This window comes from Macaca fascicularis, chromosome 18, assembly GCF_037993035.2.
Source record: "Macaca fascicularis isolate 582-1 chromosome 18, T2T-MFA8v1.1".
NCBI lineage: Eukaryota > Metazoa > Chordata > Mammalia > Primates > Cercopithecidae > Macaca > Macaca fascicularis.
In genome coordinates this window covers 77071679-77083269 of record NC_088392.1, presented here as the reverse complement: position 1 = coordinate 77083269, position 11591 = coordinate 77071679, and the positions used below count along the sequence as shown (strand labels likewise).

Sequence of the window (11591 nt, the reverse complement as noted above, 5' to 3'; positions counted from 1 at the left end):
TTATTTTTTGTAGAGACAGTGTCTCACTATTTTGCCCAGGCTTGGAATTTTCATATACAGGTCTCATAATATTCTAGAGACTCTGTGTACCCACGAAAATTAAACATATTTTAAAACATTCTAGAGACTCATCCAGGAAGCTATGACGAATCCCAGACAGTCAGAAGCCAAGGTCAGGAAATCCCACCTGAATTTGCTACTACAGTTACCCATCAGGAATTTGGTAGGAAAGCTTTTTTTTAAATTTATTTTTTATGTTTTTAAATGAAGTCTTCTCTTTCCATAAGTTAGTACTGACTGGCACCTGCAGGATGGTTAAGCTCGGTGAGTGAGCAGCTCACAGGCCGCCCATACCAGAGCAGGTAGGAACATAGCCAGTGAGTGTTTTGTAAAAGCCCAACCATGGGATACCTTGCGAGTCCACTTGTCTAATACTCAACAGCTGCAAAACTGGTGTGTGGTGGTAGAAGTCAGGAGGTATCTTTGGAAGAGAGGGAAGAGCTAGTCAAACCAGAACACGATTAACGCTTCAGAAGTGTTAATCAGATTAACGCTAACAGAAGTGCTTGCTGCGTGCAGGATGGGAAATACCAGATTGGATGAACGTGCGAGGAAAGCCTGGCGCAGGTGCTTATCTGAGCTCGGAGGGACGCGCCTGCAAACTTCGGTGGCTGGAGCTGGGAAAGGAGTCTGAGCTGCCTGTCGCTGGGTGACCCTGGGCACGTCCACGGCCACTTTGGAGTTCCCCTCTCTGTGAGGTGGGGCTGGTAAGCTCTTCCCGTGGACTTTTCAGGGTTTGGGCTCCCGGCGAACTGTTGGGAAGCGCAAGGCCAGGCGAGGCTCTCCCAGGAGCACCCACAGCCAGGCACGGGGCTCCAGCCCCAATCCCACAGAGCCGCTTGTCCTTCCTCTGACACTTCAGTGAAGGACTTATGCATGGCTAAAGCAAAGTCTTGAAAGCCAAGGGCCTGCCTGGATTTCTCTGGTCATCTGAGGAGGGTGGAGAGGGTGCTGACATGGGTGGGGGCTGTGCAGGGAGGGGACGTGCGGCCCCCTCACAGCCAGAGGAGACCTGGCCCCCCTGCGAGCTTGACCTGGAGCCCGCCTGGCCTCCGGGGAGCAGGACCTTCTTCGCGGCAGGAAAGGAGGGCGTTGGAACCTCTCAGCCCGCGTGGCTGGGGCGCTCACAGGTGCGTCTCCTCCCCACAATCTCATCTTACAGACAGAGGGACTGAGGCTTCAGAAAATCCAGCGCATTTTCCCAGTTCACAGTCAGGAAGGGCAGGCTTCCAACGCACATGGAAATCTGCTGGGGTCCAGGCGTCTGCCCCGGCTCGGGCGTTCTGCGCGGGGGCTGCGTCTCAGGCCAGCCCATCTCCAGCGGCCACTTCTGTCACGGACGGCCTGCGAGGAAGCCGAGTTTCCATCTGAGCGTGGTCATGGATATCAGCCCCGGGAGTCGCCAAGATACATGAGGGAAGAGTAAGTCCTTTTAACTTCATCATCTGCAGGTGCCCAGACGACTGTCTCGTCGGGTTGGGGGGGGTTTCTGGGGAGGTCAGGCTGGTGGCCGCGCCTGGCTGAGTCATCCAGGCTGCTGTGACGGCGCCTTTCTTCCTACCCCCTCTGCCCCCATTCTGTGGTGCTTCTCTCCTGGCCACTCTGCCCCAGAGCCTTTGTTACAAAGTGGTATATAGGTGATTGAGCCTGTTCATGATGTGTTCAAGCTCCTTCACCGAGAAGCTTTCCAGAGAGAAATTCCACAGTGGCGCCATAGAAACCCTTCCCTAGGACAAGCAGCTACTCCTATAGTTTAAGAACGGCAAGATGTTGAAACACAATACAAACTACCCTTGCAAATGTCATAAAATCTGTGTGGTTCCTCCCTGCCCCAAATTTCTTAGAGTCCTGTTCTCTTCCCTGTCCCCAACTAGATTCCTTATGAAGACACAGAGACCATCATTTCAGCTCAAAAGACATTCAGTCTTTTTTTTTTTTTTTTTTTTTAAAGAGAGGGCCTCACACTGTCACCCAGGCCAGAGAGCAATGGCACAATCATGGCTCACTGTAGCCTCAACATTTTGGGCTCAAGTAATCCTCCTGCCTTAGCCTCCCAAGTAGCTGGGATGACAGGTGTACATCTCCATGCCTGGCTAATTAAGTGCTAATTAGCCAGCTAATTAAGTGCTGCCTGTAATCCCAACACTTTGGGAGGCCGAGACGGGCGGATCACGAGGTCAGGAGATCGAGACCATCCTGGCTGACACGCTGAAACCCTGTCTCTACTAAAAAATACAAAAAAACTAGCCGGGCGAGGTGGCGGGCGCCTGTAGTCCCAGCTACTCGGGAGGCTGAGGCAGGAGAATGGGGTGAACCCGGGAGGCGGAGCTTGCAGTGAGCCAAGATCACGCCACTGCACTCCAGCCTGGGCGGCAGAGCGAGACTCTGTCTCAAAAAAAAATAAATAAATAAATAAATAAAATAAAATAAAATAAATAAATAAAATAAAAAAAATAAATAAATAAATTTTTTTTTAGAGATGGGGTCTCACTATGTTGCCCAGGCTGGTTTCAAATTCCTGGGTTCAAGTGATCCTTCTACCTCAGCCTCTCAAATTACTGGCATTATAGGCATAAGCCACCACACCCAATCTCATTCTTGACTTTGCAGTAAACCTACTCTGAGGACAGAGTGATGACAGATTTCTCTGCAGAGAAAATACAGAAAACTTTCTGCTGCCCTTCACCTGGGGTGATCTTCGTCCCCACATGTAACTGAGTCAGGACGGGTGAGAACTGAGAGCTGGTAGGATCCTTCCAGGACAATGAAGGCGCTATCTAAGGGGGTCATTTCAAGGCAGTGCTAAGGGAGGTTGGCTGCTGGACCAACTCCCAAGGCCAGGCAAGCATACCCTGAGCTTGCTGACTTGGCAGGTTGCTAGTTGCCATGGCAACACAGCAACCTCCAGAGATGGGCAGGATGGGGCCAGAAAGGAGGAAGGCCCAGCAGGTAGCTAAGCTATTGCATGGGGGTGCGGTGGGCTCAGGGGTTCCGGAAGGAGCTCCAAGTATATGTAGGACCTTACAGTTTATTTTTTTATGGTGAAGGAAAAATACCATAAATGGTGATGATGAAGAAAGTTGTGTGATAATGGAGAAAGGAAAAGGTCACCATAAACACTAGAAAAGAACCAAATGAAGGCAAGGGACAGTGAGAAAACAATACCTTGGTGGAGTTTAAAATCTTGCCGAGGAGGAAAGGTAAAGGAGGAAAGCAAGCAGCAACCTGGATCTTTGGAGCCGAAAAGAAAAGAAATGAAAGCATCTACAAAGGCCCCTGTGCCTGCAGCCTGGGGCAGTGCGTGACCAGGGAGGCCCAGGGAGTGACCTTGGTGATGACAAAGCCAGACTTGTGTCAGAAATGGAACAGCGGCAGCCGCCCTCCGCAGCCAGAAGCACACAGCAGTTTTATACTCAGTGCTGATGGTGGCTGGAGACTTTGCTCTGCCTTGAATTTAAAGCATTTCTTCCTATGAAATCAGACCTTTCCTATAATGGGAAAATGGATTTAAGTGGCAGTTTCAAGTAGTAGTCACAGGTGATGCCAGGCACAAAATGCAAAAAAGCGTTAGGCTGGTTCCGAGCAGGCAGACTTTACTGCTGGATTAGGCCAGTCGGCAGGTGCTCCTGGCTCTCAGGAAATCTGCTCCTACGTGCCTGCTGTCACCCACCTCGTCAGAGATGAGACCTTCAGAGGGCCAGTGGGTGTAAGTCATTGCCTTGCCCTGGGCCCTCACTGTGAAGTGATTAAGAGGATGTGTGGACAGCCTGCCAGGAGTGTAAACACACATTATGACTTGAGTCAGAGGAGCCACCACCAAGACAGTCCCTAGCCTTCCTGACGATCTCACAGGGACTACCTGAAAAGCCCTAACTTCTGAGTGACCACGGCCAGGGTTAACTTTCTCTGTAAATTCATCTGAGCAGAAAGTGAGCAGAACCAATGTTATTATTTCCAAATCAGTGAAAACAAGGTCAAGGTTCTGTGTAGCGCCTGTTTGCGCTCATTTGGTATCATTAGCCATATATGAATCATTCTTTTTTTTTTTTTCTTTTGAGACAGACTCTGTTGTCCAGGCTGGAGTGCAGTGTCACGATCGCAGCTCACTGCATCCTCTGCCACCAGGGTCCAAGTGATCCTCCTGCCTCAGCCTCCAGAGTAGCTGGGATTACAGGCACATGCCACCATGTCTGGCTAATTTTTTTGTATTTGTAGTAAAGATGGTGTTTCACTATGTTGGCCAAGCTAGCTTCTGATCCAAGTGATCTGCCCACATTGGCCTCCCAAAGAATCATTCTTGTTATGCCAATCAGTCATTTAGACCACAATCTGAAGGAACACTCTATTGGAAGATGCTGCAAACAGTTGTCCGGTAAAACACAAAGTCACGTATTCATTGGATTGAGTTTAACTTGAGCCTTGGTTCTTGGAATTGATCCTAGCAATGGTGTCGGCATCTGCTACTCTCTTCCAATGACTGTCCAGGGAAGCCCAGCTGCCAAGGAAGGAGGCTGGGCATGCCACAGCTTCCTGCAGCAACACGGGTGACTCCCACAAACATCACGCTGGGCAAAAGAAGCCGGCCCAGAAGGGCGCTCCATGTGTGGTTCATTTCTGTCAAGTTCACAACCCAGCAGCCGAATCCAGGGGGTCAGGAAGGCGTGCGGGGGCACTTCTGAGGTTCTGATCTCTTGTCCTGGGCGTAAGAAGACTCATCGTGAGGAAAATCTATCGGTTGAACAACTCATGATTTGCATTCTTTTCTTTATGTATATTATACTGCAACAACAGCTACCAATACAAAACAGAACCAAACCAAAATCCCCCAGGGGAACTTGCCCCCGAGACACCCTGGTTCCCCCAGCCCAGAGGATCCTGGGCCCCCGGGAGCCACAGCTGGCCTCCCTGATGGTTCCCCGCTAAGAGGCCAGGAGAGAACTGTCTTTTTCTCAACTCTATTTCTTACCACCTACCCCTGCTCACCCCACAAAGGCCTGTCTAAGCACACCCTCTGCCTAATCTCCATTGCCCAGGAAAGAAACCGGAGCAAAGTTAGTATCTTTCCTGACTTCCTAAACCTAATTATTACTTGCCTATCATTAGATAGCAGGAGAAATCATGCTCTCCTTTAGCTGGTGTTAGTTAGATCCCAACTCTATGGTATCCTCGCCCAGGCTACCTCCATACAGAATTCATCAGAGCATCTACTTGATTCTCCCTCTTTGTCCTTTGCAGAGACTTTTTGATACTCCCAGTCTCTTTGCTGCTGACACTGTACTTGAGAGTGCTGAGTCCTCCTCCTTCCTCCTCTTCCTCCTCTTCTTCTTCTCCCTTCTTACCTCTTCTCTCCCCTTCTCCCCCATTCTCCCTCCTTCTCCCCCCTTCTCCCTTCTCCTTCTCCTTCCTTCCTCTTCCTCCTCTTCGTCTTCCTCCTCCTCCTCCAGCTCTTCCTCCTCCTCCTCCAGCTCTTCCTCCTCCTCTTCCTCCTCCTCTTCCTCTTCCTCCTCCTCCTCCTCTTCCTCCTCCTCCTTCTCCTCCTCTTCCTCCTCCTCTTCCTCCTCCTCCTCTTCCTCCTCCTCTTCCTCTTCTCCTCCTCCTCTTCCTCCTCCTCCTCCTCCTCTTCCTCCTCTTCCTCTTCCTCCTCTTCCTCTTCCTCCTCTTCCTCCTCCTCCTCTTCCTCTTCCTCCTCCTCCTCTTCCTCCTCCTCCTCTTCTTCCTCCTCCTCTTCTTCCTCCTCCTCCTCTTCTTCCTCCTCCTCCTCTTCTTCCTCCTCCTCTTCCTCCTCCTCTTCCTCCTCCTCTTCCTCCTCCTCCTCTTCCTCCTCCTCTTCCTCCTCCTCTTCCTCCTCCTCTTCCTCCTCCTCCTCCTCCTCTTCTTCTTCCTCTTCTTCCTCCTCCTCCTCTACCTCCTCCTCTTCTTCCTCCTCCTCTTCCTCCTCTACCTCCTCCTCCTCCTCCTCTTCCTCCTCCTCCTCCTCTTCCTCCTCTACCTCCTCTTCCTCCTCCTCCTCCTCTTCCTCCTCTACCTCCTCTTCCTCCTCCTCCTCCTCTTCCTCCTCTTCCTCCTCCTCCTCTTCCTCCTCCTCTTCCTCCTCCTCTTCCTCCTCCTCCTCTTCCTCCTCCTCCTCTTCCTCCTCCTCCTCTTCCTCCTCCTCTTCCTCCTCCTCCTCCTTTTCCTCCTCCTCCTCTTCCTCCTCCTCCTCCTCTTCTTCCTCTTCCTCCTCTTCCTCTTCTCCTCCTTCTCCTCCTCCTCCTTCTCCTCCTTCTTTCTTCTTCTTCCTTCTTCTTCCTTTTTCCTCTTCTTTCTTCTTCCTCTTCTTCCTTCTTCCTCTTCTTCCTTCTTCTTCCTTCTTCCTCTTCTTCCTCTTCCTCTTCTTCTTCCTCTTCCTCTTCTTTCTTCTTTCTTCTTCTTCTGACAGAGTCTCACTCTGTTGCCCAGGCTGGAGTGCAGTGGTGCAATCTCAGCTCACTGCAGTTCCACCTCCTGGGTTCAAGCAATTCTCCTGCCTCCCAAGTAGCTGGGACTACAGGTGCCTGCCACCCACCCAGCTAATTTTTGTGTTTTTCATAGAGACAGGGTTTTACTGTGTTGGCCAGGCTGGTCTCGAACTCCTGACCTCGGGTGACCCACCTGCCTTGGCTTCCCAAAGAGCTGGGATTACAGGTGTGAGCCACCACGCCCAGCTGGGTCTTTAAACACTTTCCCAGTCTTGTGAGGACAGTGCCACTTTGTGGAAACTAGCCCTTGACTACTACTCATCTTTTGTGGATTCTTTATCTACAACCCTCCCCACTGTGTCACTGACAGACCCCCACTCCTGTCCTCAGCAGGTCCTGTGATATACGCCAAGGTCATGAGTCACCATCTTTGAGTAGAGTCCATGACTAAAGTTTAAAAAGAAAATGCCAAGTAGATTTAGTGAATAAAATAGTTTCGTCTTCCTTAAATGGCACCTAGAAAAAAAAGCAAACAAGAAATGTTATCAAAAGTTACCTTTAAAAATTATTGTACACTGTCTACATTTAACAATTCCTTATGCTTAAAAGTCTTCAGCCTTCTATTTAGGAAAATTCCCCTGAGTTCCCACTGAATTCATTATGTCTGTTCAAATTGCAGCTAAAATGTAGGGCATAATTTTTAAAATTTATATTCCTCTTCTAAATTATACCACATCCACATAGTCAAATGATCTATTTTACTTATATATGTTTTTTAAAATAATAAAGATTCTAATTTAGAAAATAATTGTACAACGTATAAATGAGAGTAACCTGAATTTTTATCATTGGTACTCTGGCTCCTCCTAGTGGAATCTTTTTATAATTGCACCTACTCTGCAATTATTATAGCACCAGAATTTTTTAGAGTCCATATAGTTTCCCAAGAGATTTGAGGTGGCTTAATGGACATACACACTATAACAAAGTAAAATGAATAAGTTGAAATGCAGGTTTACAGTGTGTTCACGAAAGGTAATAATGGATTCCATGAGAGGTTTCCTAAAGTTGTTTCATTTTAGATGAAGGCATGACACCAAGTCAAGACAATTCCTGGAGTCAAGACCATGGTTTCCTCACGCAGCTCTGTCCGAGCTATCTTGACCTGGGAAATAATGCTAAAAGAAAATAGCAGAGAGTGCGACTTTCAAACTGTGCTTCACAGGATTTTCGATAAAGTTGAGCAGCAGATATTTGAAGCTGGTATTCAATTTCAGCAGCTTGGAGTGTGGGCAATTTGTGTAGCTGATTAAGAGCAATCCGTATGTTTTAAAAGCACCAAACAGATGGTAGGACTGCTGTCATTTCTGGTGGAAAATTAAGAACCTAATGAAAATGCTAGACTCAAGAGATGACCAGCCTGGTCTTAGTATTCAGTTTATTCACAATCACTTGATACTTCCATTGCTTTGTCAAATAGGCTGTGGTAAGTTATTTTGGGATCGGTCATGGGGGGAAAGAGAAGGAAACTGACAAAGCAACAGATATTTAAAAGAGCAGGGACTGTGTTAGCAACCTGCATTTTCCTATCTCACTTATCATCGTAACAATTCTATCAACCTGCCTCACAAAGCCAAACGGGGTTAGGACTTTGCTGGAAGAAAGATTTCTCCGTTTTCTTCTAGAGGATTTTTAGCTTTAAGTGTCATGCTTAGGTCTGTGATCTTTTTTTTTTGTAGAGAGTGCAAGGCTTAGATTGAGGTACGTTTTTTTTCCATATGAATATCCAATTGTTCCGGCACTATTCACTGAAAAATCTATCCTTTCTCCATTGAATTGCCTTTCCAAACTTGTTGAAAGTCCATTTGCCATACATGTATGAATCTATTTCTTGACTCTATTCTGTTCCAGTCACCTGTATGTCTATCCTTCTCCACTATTTTTCTTCTTTTTTTCTCTTCTTTTCTTTTTTTTTTTTTTTTTTTTTTTTTTTTTTTTTGAGACAGGGTCTCACTATGTTGCTCAGACTGGTCTTGAACTCCAGGCCGTCTTTCTGCCTCAACCACCTGAGTAGCTGGGACTACATGCATGTACCACCATCCCTGGTATCCCTTATGCCTTGATTACTGTCGATTTTTAGTTAAGTCTTGAAATTAGATAGTGTGGCTCTTCCAACTTTGTTGTTCTTCAAAATTGTTTTAGCCTTTCTAGTTTATTCGCTTTTACATATAAAGTTTAGAATTAGCTTGTTGATTTCTACAAAAAATCCTATAGGGATTTTGATTGGATTGGTATATATCTCTCTACTTATTTAGGTCTTTGATTTCTTTAATCAGAATTTTGTAGTTTTCAGCATGTAGATCTTACATATATAATTTTTTGTGTGTGTGGGTATGTGCGTGCTATTTAAACAGTACTTTGAAAAAATCCAGCCTTCAAGTGTTTATTGATAGTAAATAAAAATAAATTTTTGTATATTGACCTTGTATCCTGTGACCTAGCTAAACGCACTTATTAGTTCTAACAGCTTTGCTGTAAATTATTTGTGAATTTCTATGCAGACAATCATGCGAATACTTTTGTTTTATTTATTTGTTTCCCTTAATTTCTTCTTCTTGCCTTATTGCAGGCTATAACCTTTAGTATGATGTTTAATTTAAAAAAGAAATCCTTGTATTGTTCCTATTCTTAAAGTTAAGGCAACAAGTCTTCCACCATAAAGGATAAGACTAGCTGTTGGTTTGTAGGTAACATTTACCAGGTTGAGAAAGTTCCCTATGTTTTTTTTTTTTTTTTTTTTAAATAGCTTTGGCAGTTTGTAGTCTTTAGGAAATTTGTCCATTTAATCTAAGCTGCTAAATTTATAGACTTAGAATAGTTTGTGCTGTTTCCTTCTTATTCTTTTTTTTTTTTTTTTTTTTTGCGACAGAGTTTTGCTCTGTTGCCAGGCTAGAGTGCGGTGGCACGATCTTGGCTCACTGCAACCTCTGACTCCCTGGTTCAAGTGATTCTCCTGTCTCAGCCTCCTGAGTAACTGGAATTACAGGCATGGGCCACTGCACCCAGCTAATTTTTGAGAGATGGGGTTTCACCATGTTGGTCAGGATGGTCTCGATCTCCTGACCTCGTGATCTGCCCGCCTCGGCCTCCCAAAGTGCTGGGATTACGGGCGTGAGCCACTGCGCCCGGCCTCCTTATTATTCTTTAGCGTCTGTAATGATTTCTCCTCTCCCATTGCAGTTATGGATAATCGTCTTCTCACTATATTTCTTGGTCAATGTGGCTAGAGGCTTATCAGTTGTGTTAATTTGGCTGGGCATGATGGCTCACACCTGCAACAGGCATTTTGGGAGGCTGAGGTGGGAGGATCACTTGAGGCCAGGAGTTTAAGACCAGCCTGGGCAACCCACTGAGACTCCTTCTTAATAAATAAATAAAAATAATTTTTTTGAAGGTCAAGTTTTATTTAATAAATTAAAATACATTATTTAATTTTAATTAATTTAAAATTTTAAATTATACTTTAAGTTTTGGGGTACATGTGCAGAACGTGCAGGTTTGTTACATAGGTATACACGTGCCATGGTGGTTTGCTGCGCCCATCAACCCGTCATCTACATTAGGTATTTCTCCTAATGCTATCCGGAACTCCTCTAGCTCGCCCCACAGGCCCCAGTATGTGATGTTCCCGCCCCTGTGTTTATGTGTCCTCATTGTTCAACTCCCACTTACGAGTGAGAACATGCGGTGTTTGGTTTTCTGTTCTTGTGATAGTTTGCTGAGAATGATGGTTTCCAGCTTCATCTATGTCCCTGCAAAGGACATGAACTCTTCCTTTTTTATGACTGCATAGTATTACATGGTGTATATGTGCAACATTTTCTTTATCCAGTCTATCATTGATAGGCATTTGGGTTGGTTCCAAGTCTTTGCTATTGTGAATAGCGCTGCAACAAACATATATGTGCATGTGTCTTTATAGTAGAATGATTTATAATCCTTTGGGTATATACCCAGTAATGGGATTGCTGGGTAAAATGGTATTTCTGGTTCTAGATCCTTGAGGAATTGCCACACAGTCTTTCATAATGGTTGAACTAATTTACACTCCCACCAACAGTGTAAAAGCATTTCTATCCTCTCCAGCATCTGTTGTTTCCTGACTTTTTAATGATCGCCATTCTAACTGGCGTGAGATGATATCTTATTGTGGTTTTGATTTGCATTTATCTAATGACCAGCATGATGAGCTTTTTATTTTTTTTCATGTGTTTGTTGGTCACATACATTGTCTTCTTTTGATAAGTGTCTGTTCATATCTTCACCTACTTTTTGATGGTTTTTTTTTTTCTTGTAAATTTGTTTAAGTTTCTAGATTCTGGATATTAGCCCTTTGTCAGATGAGTAGATTGCAAAAATTTTCTTTCGTTCTGTAGGTTGTCTGTTCACTCTGACGACAGTTTATTTTGGCTGTGCAGAAGCTCTTTAATTAGATCCCATTTATCAATTTTGGCTGTTGATGTTGCTTTTGATGTTTTAGTCATGATGTTTTAGTCATCTTTGCCCATGCCTATGTCCTGAATGGTATTGCCTAGGTTTTTAAAAAAAATTTTTTTTATTATTATTATACTTTAAGTTCTAGGGTACATGTGCATAACGTGCAGGTTTGTTACATATGTATACTTGTGCCATGTTGGCGTGCTGCACCCATCAACTCCTCAGCACCCATCAACTTGTCATTTACATCAGCTATAACTCCCAGTGCAATGCCTCCCCCCTCCCCCCTCCCCATGATAGGCCCCAGTGTATGATGTTCCCCTTCCCGAGTCCAAGTGATCTCATTGTTCAGTTCCCACCTATGAGTGAGAACATGCAGTGTTTGGTTTTCTGTTCTTGTGATAGTTTGCTGAGAATGATGGTTTCCAGCTGCATCCATGTCCCTACAAAGGACACAAACTCATCCTTTTTTATGGCTGCATAGTGTTCCATGGTGTATATGTGCCACATTTTCTTAATCCAGTCTGTCACTGATGGACATTTGGGTTGATTCCAAGTCTTTGCTATTGTGAATAGTGCCACAATAAACATACGTGT

At 45.4% G+C, this 11591-nt stretch overlaps 1 long non-coding RNA gene across 1 annotated transcript in view; it reads left to right on the top strand.

Annotated features, from left to right (window-relative positions):
• The first annotated feature begins 629 nt into the window (after positions 1-629).
• LOC135968287 (uncharacterized) overlaps positions 630-11591 on the top strand; it is a 32625-nt gene continuing 21663 nt past the window's right edge. The window contains exons 1-2 of the long non-coding RNA XR_010582950.2: positions 630-767; positions 1223-1482. This is a non-coding gene — a long non-coding RNA (uncharacterized lncRNA). The remainder of the gene's footprint in view (positions 768-1222; positions 1483-11591) is intronic.